Source organism: Lactuca virosa, chromosome 4, assembly GCF_052849685.1.
Source record: "Lactuca virosa cultivar CGN04683 chromosome 4, Lactuca_virosa_CGN04683_v6, whole genome shotgun sequence".
Taxonomy (NCBI): Eukaryota; Viridiplantae; Streptophyta; class Magnoliopsida; order Asterales; family Asteraceae; genus Lactuca; species Lactuca virosa.
The window spans coordinates 466,008,814-466,024,817 of NC_136429.1; the positions used below are offsets into that span (position 1 = coordinate 466,008,814).

The 16,004-nt window shown below is 34.1% G+C and overlaps 1 pseudogene; it reads right to left on the reverse strand.

Moving 5' to 3' along the window:
* Window positions 1-6,557: 6,557 nt before the first annotated feature.
* LOC145106822 (RNA cytidine acetyltransferase 1-like) lies at window positions 6,558-11,099 on the reverse strand (annotated as a pseudogene).
* Between the last annotated feature and the right edge of the window lie 4,905 nt (window positions 11,100-16,004).

Consider the following 16,004-nt stretch of genomic DNA (forward strand, 5'->3'; position numbering starts at 1 on the left):
TAATTTATACTTTTCTGATATAGAAACACGTACTTTATTATATTTATCAAACTTGTCAAATATAGCATCTTAAATTCATTTTCATTCTTGATTTATTTTAATTATTGGATTTGTTTGCATAAAATGATGTTAAATTCTGGAAATTATGATTTTATGGAGTCGATAAGGGTTATAGCAATGTACTTTGTTACGATTTTAGAACTGGAATTTTATTTTTTAAAATGTGAAATGTAGTTTTGTATTTACTAAGGAAATGTTTTGGGAAGCTGATTTTTGGAAAATTCAAATAAGATTGAAGTGATTCTGGAATGTTTTGTAGCATAAGGGTATTTCTCTCTAAAATAAGAAGGTTACGTGCCTTTAAAGAATTTTTCTATTTATGTGTGTTTCAACACCATTTTGTTTACAGTTGTTTCAAAAAATAATACTCTTATAACATTTTCATCCCAACTATAGCATTGTACTTTGAAAGTACAATACAATACAATGTTGTAATTGGGAAAATTTAATCTCTTAAAGTAATTATTGGGCACTGGTACTTTAATGTTTTTCACAACCTTAAAAAACTACATCAGGCAATGTGCAATTTATCTTAAAAATTGGGTTTTTATTTTTGAATCATATATAGATTATCTTAGAATATTTTTATTATGTATTTTGTTTGTAATTAGTTTGTGTAATAAAATATATTGGATTTATTGCTATTACAACGTGATTGTGACATGAGAATTATATGGTTTTGGATGAAAGATTTAATCTTTTAGATCATCATGATAACAATTAACAAAGGGATAATGACTTGAGAGGGTAACGTATTTTAACTTTTGGTCATTAAATTGTTTTTCATGCTTTATTAACCATTGAACTTGTTAAAACGTGTACATTATACCAGTATGACCGGTAATAGTTGGTTTTTGTCGCACCCCAAACCAGAACGGCGGAAACGTTCGGGGGCGGAGGACGTCATGTACAATATCATATCAATGCATAATAGTAAACAAGCAACAACATCATCCATTGCATTAATAATATAATTTAATACAACTGTGTTCTGTGTATAGTTTGATAGACACCAAAATATGAATCAAAATAAAAGACAAGTCTTGTATCTGCTCCGTCTTCTCAAAACCTGGTCCAGTGTACCTGTCTACTGGTGACCTGGGAATACAAGTTATTTTGAAAGAGTAGATCAACATTTAAGATGGCAAGTTCATAAGTATTTAGTGTCAGTTGTTGTATAAGTTTAATGCAAGTGTTTGTAAATGTTTGTATCTCCTAGAAAATCCTATATTTTCTACTTTAACTGAAATGTAGGCTTCTACCAAGACACGACTGTTCTGTATGTTTGTTCCTTTGTAAAAGTGAGTGTTTTTCCCAAAGACAGACTATCATTTACCAAAAATATAGTTTACATTACCGTTTATGTGAGAAGATCACAATTTGAATGTAATGGGAAAATAGTAAAGATGTACTTGTAGTATTGTATATAGTAACTACCGTTGTACTAACTACCTTAAATCAATTGATTAGTTAAGGTAAAATGTGATATAGTTGTAACCATGTTTGATCGACTAGTTAAAACACGATGTTCGAAGACATCAAAATGGTATGACATTCGTCACCCGTAGACCTACAGTTCCTACTGTAGCTAGTAGCAATGTGTAGGATAGTCAGTCCCGTATAGATCTATACACAAATTCAGTCTCTCCCTCCAGGAGACTCTGGTTGCAAAACGTGACACAACAGTATATTTCCATGCCATGAAGTAGTGGCTCACATTAATGTTATAGTGTTCTTGTATTTGTATAGTGTGTTCTCTAGTGTATTGTATGTTCTCTTTGTATAGTGTAGTGTATGTTCTCTTTGTTTCTCATTATAATATGTTCTCTTTGTTTCTCATTATAGTATGTTTGAACTGACTCATGTATGAACTGACTCTTGTATGTTTCATTGTACTAGAAATAGTGAGTAGTAATCCTCTAAACTATACCTATTATAGTTTACTAGTAATGTTGTTTGCGTGACTGAGTATGTTTGTACACCTTTGCTACCCAAAGGTGCTGAACTGATGTAAGAACTTTTATATCTATACACATATACATAATATATAACTAAGATTCAAACGAAACTCGGACAAACAACCGGATACTCTAAGTCCACAACCAAACAAGGAATAGGAAATAAAGTGAGTTATCAGTCCTAAGCCCTTTCAACCTTACTTATATAACTATATATATATATATATATATATATATATATATATATATATATATAGACATGATTTTGACAATATATAAGTTTAAAAGAGTTTTAATAAAGAGTTTAGCATGTAAAAGAGTTTTAAACATTAAAAGAAATTTTAACCATTTGAATGGTTACAGACGACTTGATGTACGCTTATAAAAGGGTTTTGAAATCGTTTGTTTGATAACACAGTTTTGAAGTATATGAAATCCACTTGTTGGTAGTTATTAATCACATGTGATTGATATAATAACTATAATGTTTCTACTTGTATTCCCCCCATAAAAGAATTTAAAATCATTTAAAAGATAAGTTAAGGGGTATGAACTCACCTGTAGTGAGTTATACGAATGTAAGTTCAATATAGGTTGCTATGTGTCAAGTGAAGCCTCGAGCACAAACGGATCCTATTAAGCATATAATGACACATATATGTATATAATTAGTGTATATACATCTAATCATGCAAGGAAACCAGCTTAGGGACTAAGAAACACTTATATTGAAGTGTTACAATAACATATGATTGCATCAAAGGAGTTTAAGGCCACACAAGGGTGTGCATGGCCAATGTGTGTACGACCGTTGTGTGTACGGCCACATGGGTGTACGGTCATGGTGTGTACGGCCGTACACTAATGGAAGAAGCATGTAAAAAGGGGTGTTTATGGTCCTATCTAGCATCCATTAAGTGTTCATGATCTTATGTTGGGACATGAGGTGAGTTTGAGGCCAAAACATGCACTAAACAAGGGTTTACGACCATATGAGGTGTGTACGGCCGTACACCCTTGGTGTTCATGCATTAGATGATGATTTAAGGCTAGGAATCAAGTGTTTCCCAAGCCTAACTAGAAGATAGAAGAGAAACTCACACTTTTGAAGGTTCCTAAGGAGTTCACGGCCCAAGAACAAGTAGGTGTTTTTGGTGTTCTTGGTGAAAGTGAAGAAAACTTGAAGATCTAACCAAAAGAGGAAATTTCATGGATGAAAACATGGATCTTCACTAGTTAAAGCCTTGTATCAACTAATCAATGGAAGGAATACTTACATTTTTGAAGATCAAGGTGAAAAGCTTGATGATAGTTGAGAGAGAATTGGATTTCTTGAGTTGGAAATGTGAGGAATGAAGAAAAATGAAAGAATCTCATACATAAGGGCATGAGTTCACGACCACCTTCGTACACCCATGTGTACGGCCGTACACTCCTCTTGAAGGAGTGTTTGGCCCGAATGTAACACTATGAACTTAAGATAACTCATCCCTAAACCCAAACCTTGAATGCACTAGGCTTAGAACACTCAAACAGACCTTAAACAATGCTAAAAGATAGCAGAAACGAGTCTGACTTTGATTGAATTGAATGGCTGTACAAGATAGAAATTTCGGGTTGTCACAGTTTTTCCGGTTTCCGACGTTGTTTTCCGGCCACACAACCCTAGAGGAACTTCCACTCCATGAACCCATGGCCACACAACCATACAAAGAGGATAGAAAACAAAAACCAAAAATCTATGGCACGAAAGGCCATACCACTAGGAACCATAAAAATTCGACCCTCGTGATAACAACTACCATGCACCATGCATAGACTTAGTTAAGAGGTATTAGATTAATCAATTAAGATAAGCTAAGCAAAACCCATTATTACCGGTCATACTGATATAATGCATACGTTTCAACAAGTTCAAGGGTTAATAAAACACGAAAAATAATTTAGTGACCAAATGTGACCAAAAGCTAAAGTATGTTCTCTCAAGTCATTATTCCATTAACAAATCAAGAATGAATAGTAAATTTACACGGAATTCATACACATCAAGAAAGTAGTCGAGATAAATATGCATACAAAGGTCCAAAACTGAAATGAGAATGAACCGGATAAGTTGAAAACCGGATAAAAAAGATAGTTTTTTTTAAGCATTCACCTAATTTAGCTTAATATATTGCATTTTTAGAATTCAAAATTTCAATGGATACTCACCGGAAACGTGCATATTTATTCATCAATTTTTATTTGTAATTTATATTACCATGTTTTATTCATATATGTTTTTTACATTAGGTTATTTTTATAATTTTATAAAAAAACAATGTTATTTATTTCATTGGTAGGTTTTTTTTTTTTTTTTTTTTTTTTTTTTTTTTTTTTTAAGTTTGTTTAATTTATATTTCTTTATATAACATGATACGTTTGCGGTTAGCAAATCAAACTTTTTACAAAAACAAATATAATATTAATTATTTTTATTTTTATACTCTATATATTATTATAATTTATCAACCAAGGATTGCACAAGTTATAACCTAGTTTATTTTATGCTACATGTCACACTCTCATTCATTGTTACATGTCATTTTGTGGTTATTTTAAATTAAATTTTTTTCACATGTTATTTTATGGGGTTTTTTTTTCCATTTTATTAAATTCCATATAATATTCAAATGTAGTAATTGTAATAAATGTAATAACAAATTTATATCAATTTCTATAATTCAGTATTTCTCACTTTCCTTATAAATTCAAACTTCCTAAATGTTTTTCTAAATGTTTAGACCATATATATATATATATATATATATATATATATATATATATATATATATATATATATATATATACTTCATGTATGATCATCAATTCATCATCATGCACATAAAACACCTCATGTATTAATGTTACATGAAATATGACAAAAGTAGTTCCAGAAATAAAATTATGACATTGTTGTGGTTTTGGACCTTGATCTTGAGATCATTGCCGAGAAGTGTTTGCACCATTCTTGTTCTTCCTCAAATGTCAGTCACAACACTTCATGTGACCATGTTTGTTGCAATTCTAACAAGTTTTGGTTTATTGTTGGAACCTTTGCGATTGCCATCTGCCTTCTTTTGCTCTTCCTTGTTATTTTTCTGGTTTTTATCATCTTCCACCATAGTGATAGAAGATTCAGGAACGCCCTTTTCCTTTCCTTTGTCGCTTTCTTGGATCTGTAAGTCCTCTTGAATTTTTAAATGGCAGCCAAGTTGTATAAGAGACAACCCTTTTTTGTGTTTTAACATGTGCTTGAAATCCTTCCAAGATGGGAGGTAATTTGTCTATTACACTTGATACATAAATGGACATATCTATTTTCACATTGTGTTGTTAAAATTGTCCAAGTCTATGAATGAGTTCATTGTACTGTTCAATGGCATGCCTCAAATCCATCATTTTGTAATTGTTAAAATTACTCACAATGAACATCTGACTAAAAGCATCATCTTCCATGGATTCCAAGGCATTCCAAAGGTCTTTTGTGGACTCATGGTTTTGATCGATATCAAAGAGGGGTTAGACATGTCATTATTCAAGATGTGTCCACAACAAATGTAGTCGCCGTTTTCCCACTGGCATCGACATCCGACGAGTTCCACAGTTTCGTCTTCTTGGACTTCCGATCCCAAGGTACTCAAAACGTGAACAAATTTTCTAAAAGAACTATCAATAAATTACTTCCACCTACCTTAAGTCTACAGTTCAAAGCACATACATTTAGTGTAGTTGGGATTCTATTTGAGACAAGTTGAGTTCCATTTGGTTATATTTCGAGACATGAGGTGCGAATTGTACACTTGGATAGCTAAATAGGACCCAGGAACACGGGGGTTTGGGGCAGCGCGCTTGGTGGAGTTCCAAGAGGCATCGCCTTAGCGGGGTCCATGAGGTAGAGCCCCTCGCGGTTGTCAAGCTGTCCAGTCAGCAGGAGGGGTCAAAGGGGGTCGGTGCCACCTTAGCAGGGTGCGGGGCAGCTACCCGACCCAAAAAATAATATATATATATATATATATATATATATATATATATATATATATATATATATATATATATATATAGAGAGAGAGAGAGAGAGAGAGAGAGAGAGAGAGAAAAGGGCCCAACCAAAATTTTTCTTCTAAAAAACCAAGGTTTGCGTCCGTTACAAAAGGGAATATTGTCGTTGCAGAAGATATAACAGATTCGGGAAAACTGCTTCGTCTTCTCTCTACAAAATTGTCTCTCAAGAACAGAACAAAAAGCAAAGTATCCAGTGTTGGAGTGTTGGATTTGGCCTGAAATTCATATTTATTCTTTCTCGGGTTATCCCAATCGGAGTTTGTGATACCCGTGCAATATGGTCGAAATCACAGATTTTGGAAAATATTCTATATACACGATCCTTGAATTATTCAAGTAATTTCATTGGTATTCGATAATTCGAAACCCAAAATCTAACAACCCTAACCATGGTTTGAAAAACTAAACAATAGACAAAAATAGACCCATACTATACTATGATGTTCTTTTCTTCTTTGATAATTTGGAAGAATGTCCTACATTGCTTCTTTTTTTTTTTCACTCTTATCTTTTTGTGTCCCATGTTTATGTTTTTCTTCCTTGGTTTTGGTTTTACTTTTACTAGAAGACTTGACACGAATTACACCACCTGAGGGTATCTTTCCACTACTTTGGAAAGCACTCTCAAAATCCACTTCATTGTCATCAATCGCATACCGCTCAAGAAAGTCCGGATTCAATAATCCATCACTCTATGCCTTCATATCATCCTAATATTCAATCAAAATAATTATCTGTTAGTAACAGCCATACGCATTCACATAGCCACATGAACAAAAAACAAAAACAAACAAATCTTCACTTTCTTTGCAGCTTCATCAAGATCCTCATCCACAGAAATCAAATATGGTTTCAACATAACCTATATATAAATAACCAAATTAGGGTTTTTAGGGTGAAATGAACGAATTTCTTGAAAGAAAGTTTTTACTTACTTCTTTGATTACGTGAAGAGTGGCACTGAACTGTTTTGAAGATGCTGAATTCAAATATTTCTGAAACTTTTTCATGACTTTCATGAATAATGAAAATATTTGTTGTCTTTCCAACTTCATCACTCCCTGTACGTTAAAAATAAATAAACACTTTTTAAGTACTTAGAAAAAAAAACTCGACATATGAATCATCTTGGTTCTGTAATCCCATGCATAGTAACACAGAAGCTTGAGCATATGATAATGTAACTAGAAACTTCTCCTGGAAGTATAGGTATGCAAGAGGCAATTTCAGGTCTGCAATCTGTAAAATATATAGAAAATATATATTAATTAATAAATGCAGAAAGACGAATAAAAAGATGTTAAAGTTAAAAGAACTTCAGGGTAAGGTTCTTATGAGATGATGATCAACAAGGTAGTTGACATAAACTTCTAGTCTTTTCATACTGAATGGAGATTTGATGATGTCATCATATATCCCATGTGAAATTATCGTTGATGAAGGTTCTTCTACATTAGGGAAGCTGAGTTTTGGATCCAAGATAGTGTACCTCATTGCAAGCTTGTATTCCATTGTGTTAAATCTTGGAGAACACAAAAGCCTTGCAAATGCTGCCTTAAAAGCTCGATAAAAATCACCAAAAAATCCCAATTCATTTGATTCTTTATTAACTTCATCATCATCAGATGTTTCCAGCGGTTTTATAACCATACATGTGTGTTCACCAGCCACAGAATTCTGATCACAAATTATATATTATGAAGATGATTATGTAAGCAATTTAAAGATTAAAGAGAGATCTAGTAATAAAAAGTGAGACGGCCTAGCTGGAACTTCACAGATGTAAAATGGATAAAGTTTATGTTTTCTCCAGAGAACAAGTAGTGAAGCTTTTTGAGGCTTTCTTTAACGGAGACCTACAAGTAGAGGAGGTAGGTTGGAATTTGGATCTTGGCTTTATATTTTCTTCAACAAGAAATGACACCTGGAAAATACAAATTTCAGAAGCGTTTATATATCCAATTAAAATAAGTTTTACTAATATGGAAATCCATCTCACTTTCTCAGTAGCTTCAGTGATTTTGAGATGTGGAGACTCTGGTTTGTTTTGGACACCATCTTCCTCAGATATGGAAGTGCATTGACCTTCAAAGTACCTATAAGAATTTACTATGTGATCAAATTAAAGGGGTGTATATGGAAATACCAAAAATATAAACATGTTGGTTAAAGTAGCTACATTGACAACAATTCTATGGCAGTTGCAACGTATAAGACAACAATTATTTACTATTGAGACAGATATTGGAAATATTATATATGATGTTCACCTTCATTGCATTTGGATGTGTTGCGATGAGGACGATTCTAGCACCAGAAAGACGTGGAAAGTCTTTTATCTTGGAATTGTTCACAGAATTTCCATGGAATTTGGTTGATGACCACAACTTAAGCTTCTGAGTTGCAGAAGCTCGTGAAGTTTTTCCTTCAAGACATACCTGCAGTACAACAATTTAATAAGCAACCACTTTTTGTTTTTTTTAGGCAAACCTGAATGACACAGAGAATTAATAGGACCAAGTAAGACAAACAAGTGATGAGCTGGCGCATCAGCCAACAATTGAAGATCATTTGGAGAGTTTAATTTTATAGTGAGAAGCAATGTATAAAGCCACCATTCTCTAAATAGTGTAAGAAGAAGTAAGTATGTACTGATACAGTGATATTATATGCATGAATTATATAAACTAAAAACAATCAATAAATACCTGAAGAAATAACTCATGATACGAAAAAGGGTATCCCGGTTAACATAATAAAGATCACACTCACTAGGAGGAGGTAATATGTTGATATTAGGAATACAATTTGCAATATCCAAACAAATTAAATTGTTAAGCCATGATTCGATATTTGCATATCTAATAGCTTCACTCAAATCTATCTTCCTAAAAAGCCTACTTGCATTGAGTTGGCAATTTGAAATAAATCAAATCATTTTCTTGAAATAGAACTAAATTATATTTTCTATATAATCACCTTAATGGCTTATTATACCAGAAGGAACAACTTCTATTCTTTTTGTAGACGCGCGACTTTGTTCTTTAAGTTGTTCAAGTAGCTTTAATGATAAAGATCGCCATGTACCTTCATATCCATTAACAGTAGAAGAAAGGAAAACAGGATAAGGACCCAATAAGGACTTGGCAAGTGGCAGTTGAATAGATGCAGCTTCATCAACCACCAAAAGCTCAACTTATGACAGTTTTCCATGTTCATGTGGCTGTATATACTGAATTATCTGTCTGTGTTGTTTGTAGATATTTATTCTGATAGTTGCTTTTTTAACTCTGGATTTGAGCTTTTCACAGTATCGTAATCCAAATGCTCCTAAAAACATGTCAATAAAGTATTATATTTTCATATTTAATTTATATGGAAAGGTATACAATAAGAAATAGACACACGTTTTACCTTGTACTCTAGCATATTCAATCCCTTTGATACAAATTCAAACAAAGTTTTGAGATTTTCTGGGTTAGGAGCAGTCACAAATATATTTGAATACCTGAAAAATCATGTGTTAATTAGATTCATGAAGTCAACAAGAGTCAAAGGGGTACCCTGCAAGACCAAGTGCAGCTGACATTCCACGCCCTCTGCCAGCAAGTAAAGCCACTGTGCTACCAAGTGTTTTGTCCAAAATTGCATCAAGAAATGTAATCACAGCTTTTCCCTGAGTAAATTTATATAAATTTTACAGATTATGGACCTGGTAAATTTGTATTGATATAAAAAAGTCAATACCTGGTCCAAGGTGCAACACTTTTTAATCAATGGGCCAACATGAAAGTTGTCTTTTAATTTCTTTTTTAGATCTTTTAAGTCACGTTCTGCTTCAGAGCCCTTTGATAAAGAAGGGAAAAAACGGTTTTAGAAAGTAAGGAATTTGTTGTGTTAAGATACACTATAATGTTTGAGATACTAGAAGTTTACCTCTTCTACTAGACCTTATGTGACTGACTTCATGTGAGATGAGATTGGTAAGATATTTAACTCATCATCCATAACTATACATGACCCACATGATGCAAGAGAAAGTAGAAAACGTTCATAGAAGCGTCTGGTTGATAAAGAATGAGATTCTGTACATAATATCTCATGAACATCCTGCAGATATTTATGAAAGATAACTTTTGAATTATACCATGAACATGATTGTTTTGGTCAAAAATCGATCAAGTGCAATTCGACCAAATTGTATGAGAGGTTGTGGTGTTAGTGTAATGTAGGTATAGAGTGATGATAAAAGTGAGACAATTGAGTTACAAGGAAAGCCCTTGATCCTTTATAGGATCTCCGACATAAAATCTTGAGAGGTGATAATAATCATCTGCCTAGTTGTATTTTATTGATTTAAATCTGAGATTATAGAGATGATGAAGATAATACAAGTACAAGTGTAGTAGTAAAGCTAATCGTGTGTGTAGTATCTGATTTACATGTGTTATTTATAGTCTAAGCTAATTAACAAGAAGTCTGAGATTTACGGGATCCTCCTTGGACAAGTATTTGCACGTTGTTTGACTTGGTATTCCCGTGTCTTAAGCTTGGTTGAAGTGATTCTCCGTTGAGAATGAGTCTTGTATTGACTAATTCTACACATGTGATAAAAATAAAATAGAATATAATTGTCATAAGTGTTAGGAAATATTAGTGATAATAATCAGGATCCCGAGGTTTTAGAAATATTAAGGATCTTGAATATGGTTCTGAGATCCTGCCCCTAACAATTGCCCCCAAATTATACCTACGGAATATAAATGTTATTTTTTAAATATTTAGAGGTATAACTTAAAAAATAAAAATAAAAGAGATAAGAAATTTTGAATTCCAAACCCTAATCAAATAGGTTTTATCCATTCCATAAGCATCATTGCTTAGTCAGATCACATTCTGTCTCTTCTGTTATTTAGGTTAAATATTGGTAACCGGCTTAATTTTTTTTTTACCTTCCTCAATACTTCTTATGATCATCTCCGGCCACCTTCACATGTAATTTCTTTCTCTTCTTTTCCTTTTGTTTTCCTCTTTTTCCCGATCATGGGCAAGGATGCAACCCGTTCTCGTGCCAGCATTACTGCCCCTCCCGAGAACGACTTCATTGATCAGGGGATCCTGGCTTATGATGAAGTCTGCTCCTTTGATGACGAAGACATGCAATCTCACAAAGCCAACATAGCTTTTCCTTCCGATGTAATCTTCAGGTCCTTCGAAGCTTCTATTCAGCCTGATTTCATTCCTCCTTCCTGCGTACGCTTCCCTGAGTATCCCTTTTCTTTGGGTCTCAAATACCCTTTTTCGGGCGTTGTTTTTGATTTCTTTCAAGCCACTAAACTTTCGTATATTCAAGCAATGCCTATTATCTGGATGATTTTATATTGGATTGAACGAGTGAATCGTTCCCACAATCTAGACATAGGTCTCGCCGAGTTGGCTTATGTTTATGATCTTTCTACTTTTGGGAATTCTCGTTTTCTATTTAAGGTCAAAACCAACAAATCTCCTCTTATTCTGAAAACCAAACAAAATGATGGAACCTGAAAGGAATTTTTTTTTTTGTGAGACGCGACTATTGCTGGTGGGGATCTCTTGCCCAAAGCTTGGGTTGAAAAGGGTATGATCTTATTTTTTGATCTTGAGGATCCAAGGATTTACTTTTTCTTATTTTGTTCGTTTTGATGCAGGTTACAAGTTCGGAGAAGCTCTTACTATTGTTGAGGATACTGAGGATAAGGTCATGAGTTTTCTTGCTTTATCTGCAAACGTCAGATCATTCAAACTTGAGTCTCCTAGCCTTTAAAAAGGTTCATCTACCACAATTTCAATGGCCACTAGTAAGGATTCTTCCCGATGTTTTTATATGTTTCAACATTAGGATCCTGAACTTATGGGGATCCTTCTTAATATGTAGGATCCAAAAACACTCGTTCTAGTGCTCGATTCATCTTGCTTGAGCTTAAAGATGACATGTCCAACGACTTGCTCATGGTGAAGAAGGAAAAGACCCCTCCTTATCTTCCTTACAAGAAGACTCAACTTGATCTTGCCATGAAGACTGCGACATCTCGCAAGAGGAAGTCGCCTGATGTTTGGTTACTTGAGAATGTTGGAACAAATGAGGCGCTAAAGAAGCTGATATCCTTCTCCCAATCCGTAAGCATTTTCATGTATTTTTCGTTTAACTTTATCCTTTACTTACAGTTTCCCTTCTTAGGCCATTGATCATGTTTCTCGTTGCCATGAGGATCTCAAGACCAAGCTTGCCTAAATAGAGCATGCTTTGAGGGAACAGGAGGGAGTCAACAAGGAGCTCCTATAGAGATTGGAGAAGTTTTTTAGGGAGAAAGCTAAGAAGGAAAAGGAGTATGTGGCCAAAATGGACGACATGATTGTTGAAGTAATGATTAGTGTTGTTGTTGTTGTTTGGGAGGCGAAAATTAAGCTTGCGGAGGATCTTGAGAATGCGGGATCCTGGAATGTGTCCGGATGGCATGAGGCCCTAGTCAAATTGACTGGCAAGCCCGCTGGTACCAGTCAGGATCCTGCATCGCAACCAAAGGAAGGAGGAGAGAAGACGGAGGCGGCTCCAGGTGGTGGCGATCAGTCCGCAGCTTAATTTTTATCTAGTTAAAAACAACGTTAATATTTTGGTCATGTAAGACAATATTTCACTTTTTGGAGGGTTGGTGGGTAACCCTTTGTCAGTCTATGGTTATTTAATACTTCTCTGCTTGCATGGTTGTCCTGTGTGGTTGTAGCAATAAGATTTTCGAGGATCCTTACATAATCAAGATCCTAGAAATTTTACACTTTATAAGAACTCTGAAAATAGTTAGTCATCAGTTTGGGATCTTAAAATAGTCAAGATCTTGTAAGATAACAAACCTTCAAACATTACGTAGAAAAAAAAATGTTTTTAAAGGATAGATAGAACCTGGTGCTCTTTAGGGTTTACCATATTTTGAGTTAGGAGAAGTTTGAAGTTGTGATTGCTTTAACATAATCTAGGAGTTTGCGTATGGAAGGCTCCTTACTTTAGGAGTTCATCATGAAAGATCCTTGTGGAGCTTTTACTAAACTAATTGGGGAGGATCCCTCTTTAGGAATTAATCGGGAATAATCCCAACTTAAAGTGCAACTGGGAAGGATCCATGTTTGATAATGCTACAAACTTTAGACATTTCTTGGTGTGATAACCCTTAAATTTCTATCTTGTAAAGTCAATCCAATCAATCAAAAGTCAGACTTGTTTCTATCACCTTTTAGCCTTGTTAAGGGTTATTTTAAGAGTTTCTAAGCCTAGTACACTCAAGGATTGTGTGTTAGGAAGTGTTAGCTTGAGATCATTGAGTTGTAATCGAGCCGGAAACACCCTCACAAGTAGTTCACGGCCACAAACTAGGTTCACGGCCATGAACCGATCTTGGGCCGTGAACTCATGCCTTATACATGAGTTTTGGCCATTTCTCTCTTCACTTCTCACATTCCAGCCGTGAATACACCACTTCTCTCTCAAGTACCATCCTAGAAAGGGTCTCTTTTCACCTCAAAATCGTAAGTATCTCATCCCTTTACTTGTGTATACTTAGAAACCCCTTTGATTCCATATTGATTCATCACTTTTCATCAAGATCTTCAAGTGTTCATAGGGCCGTGAACCACTCTAAGGCCGTGAACCCATCTTCATTGGCCGTGAATCCTCCTTAGATCCAAGCTAGGGCCGTGAACACATCTTGTGTTCTTGGGCCGTGAACCCTCCCAAGGTCGTGAACCCTTCAAGTGGGCCGTGAACCCTCCCAAGGCCGTGAACCCTTCAAGTGGGCCGTGAACCATTCTTCAGTTTGGGTCGTGAACACCTCAAGCCCAACTATGAACACCCTATCAGCCTCTTAACTTGCTTCTAACACTCTTTTGGACTCGTTTGTGTCCCGGGACTTCATTCGTGGAACTTATCATCCTTATTCGAATCTTCAATTGAATCACCTGCATAAGGTGAGTTCATACTCCTATAATCAATCTTTTAAATGTTTTAAATGATTTTAGGGGGGGGGGGAATACAAGTTGAACACAATAGTATTTTGTTAATATTTACCAGTGATAACCATCACATTAAATGATTTCTTATGATTTTATAAGTGATCAAATATATTCAAAAACTCTTTTAAAAGATGTTACATTGTTGTTTATAAAACTCCGTTTTTAAAGTACATGCTTAACTCAGTAGATAATTGAGTCTTTTCTTCAAGTCAGTAACAGTTCAAACAAGCATACTAGTAAACTATAATAGGTACAGTTTAGGGATTCAGTTCATACTATAACAAGAACAGGAAGGAACATACTATATTCTAGAACAGAAGAACAAATCATGATTCACGAAATTATACTTTACACTCCCAGTAACCTAGGAAGGGAACATATCATTAACTCATTGTTTATAACAAAATATGATAATATACAAGGTATAAGGATATATATGGGGTACATCTACAAAGTACCAGGTTATATATGGGGTACATCTACAAAGTACCGGAGTTATATATGGGGTACTTCTACAAAGTACCAGATTTTATTTATAAAGGGTACATCTACAAAGTACCAGACAATAATAAATAAAACATAGCAATATATATATATATATATATATATATATATATATATATATATATATATATATATATATATATATATAACTCACAACAGTATCGACTGAGGCGTTTAGAGTACATGATTTCATTACTTCTAGTAGTCTTCCTAACAAATAGAACAATGCCACATAACTTCCTAGTAACATGAACATTCAGTTAGAAGGGGGCCTATAATGCTAACTTTATGATTCCTTAGTGGATACATTAGGGATATATATTAATCGGATCCGACAGACAGTAGGATGTGTGCTTTCCGCTTCATTTCATGTTCCTTATTTGGTTGTGGGCTTAGAGCAGATTCACACAGTCTACTATCTATTCGATCTTAGCTATATATATATATATATATATATATATATATATATATATATATATATATATATATATATATATCCTGTATACACTAGGTAATCATAAGGAGTATCAGGTATGGGTCAGGTCATAACATACAAATTCAATATACCGTTTTCTAGTACAAAAACATACTTTTTAGATAGAAAATTAAGTAGGCTAAACTAGAAACTCATCCGTAAAAGGGTTTGATACGCATTATTAAACCAGTATAACTTAAAGGACCTTTAGTGGTTAATTCTATAATACCTTAGTTTATACATCAAGGTTATATATAATTAATATCCGACAGGCAATTGGATGTGTGTTTTCCGCCTTACTTCCTGTTCCTTGTTTGGTTGTGGGCTTAGTGCAGATTCACCCATTTAACTATCCGTTCGATATTAGATTATATATAGCTAGTATAAACTAAGTGATTATAGAAGGAACTATTGTGGTTACCATTTTTACTAAAGGAAATATATGATTTCCTTAAACAATGATTTCACCAAATATAAAAAACTATTACAGTTAACTCCGTAAGTACGAAATGAATACGCCAGGGTTATATAAAATGAAGATCTAACAAACAACGGGATGTGTGCTTTCCGCCTTACTTCATGTTCCTTGTTTGGTTGTGGGCTTAGGGCAGATTCACACAACCGATTGTCTGTTTACTCTGGATTGTATATAACTTGTATCCATTTAGTACTCATAGAAGGAATTGTAGAGTCATTTTTACTTATCATTCACCACATCAGAAGATATAGGATTTTCCGGAGGAACATACGAACTTTTCTAAAGAACTTACAATTTACTTTTCATAACTAAAATACTTATGAACTCACCAGCTTAAATGCTGATCTACTCTTTCAAAATAACTTGTATTCTCAGGAAACTAGTA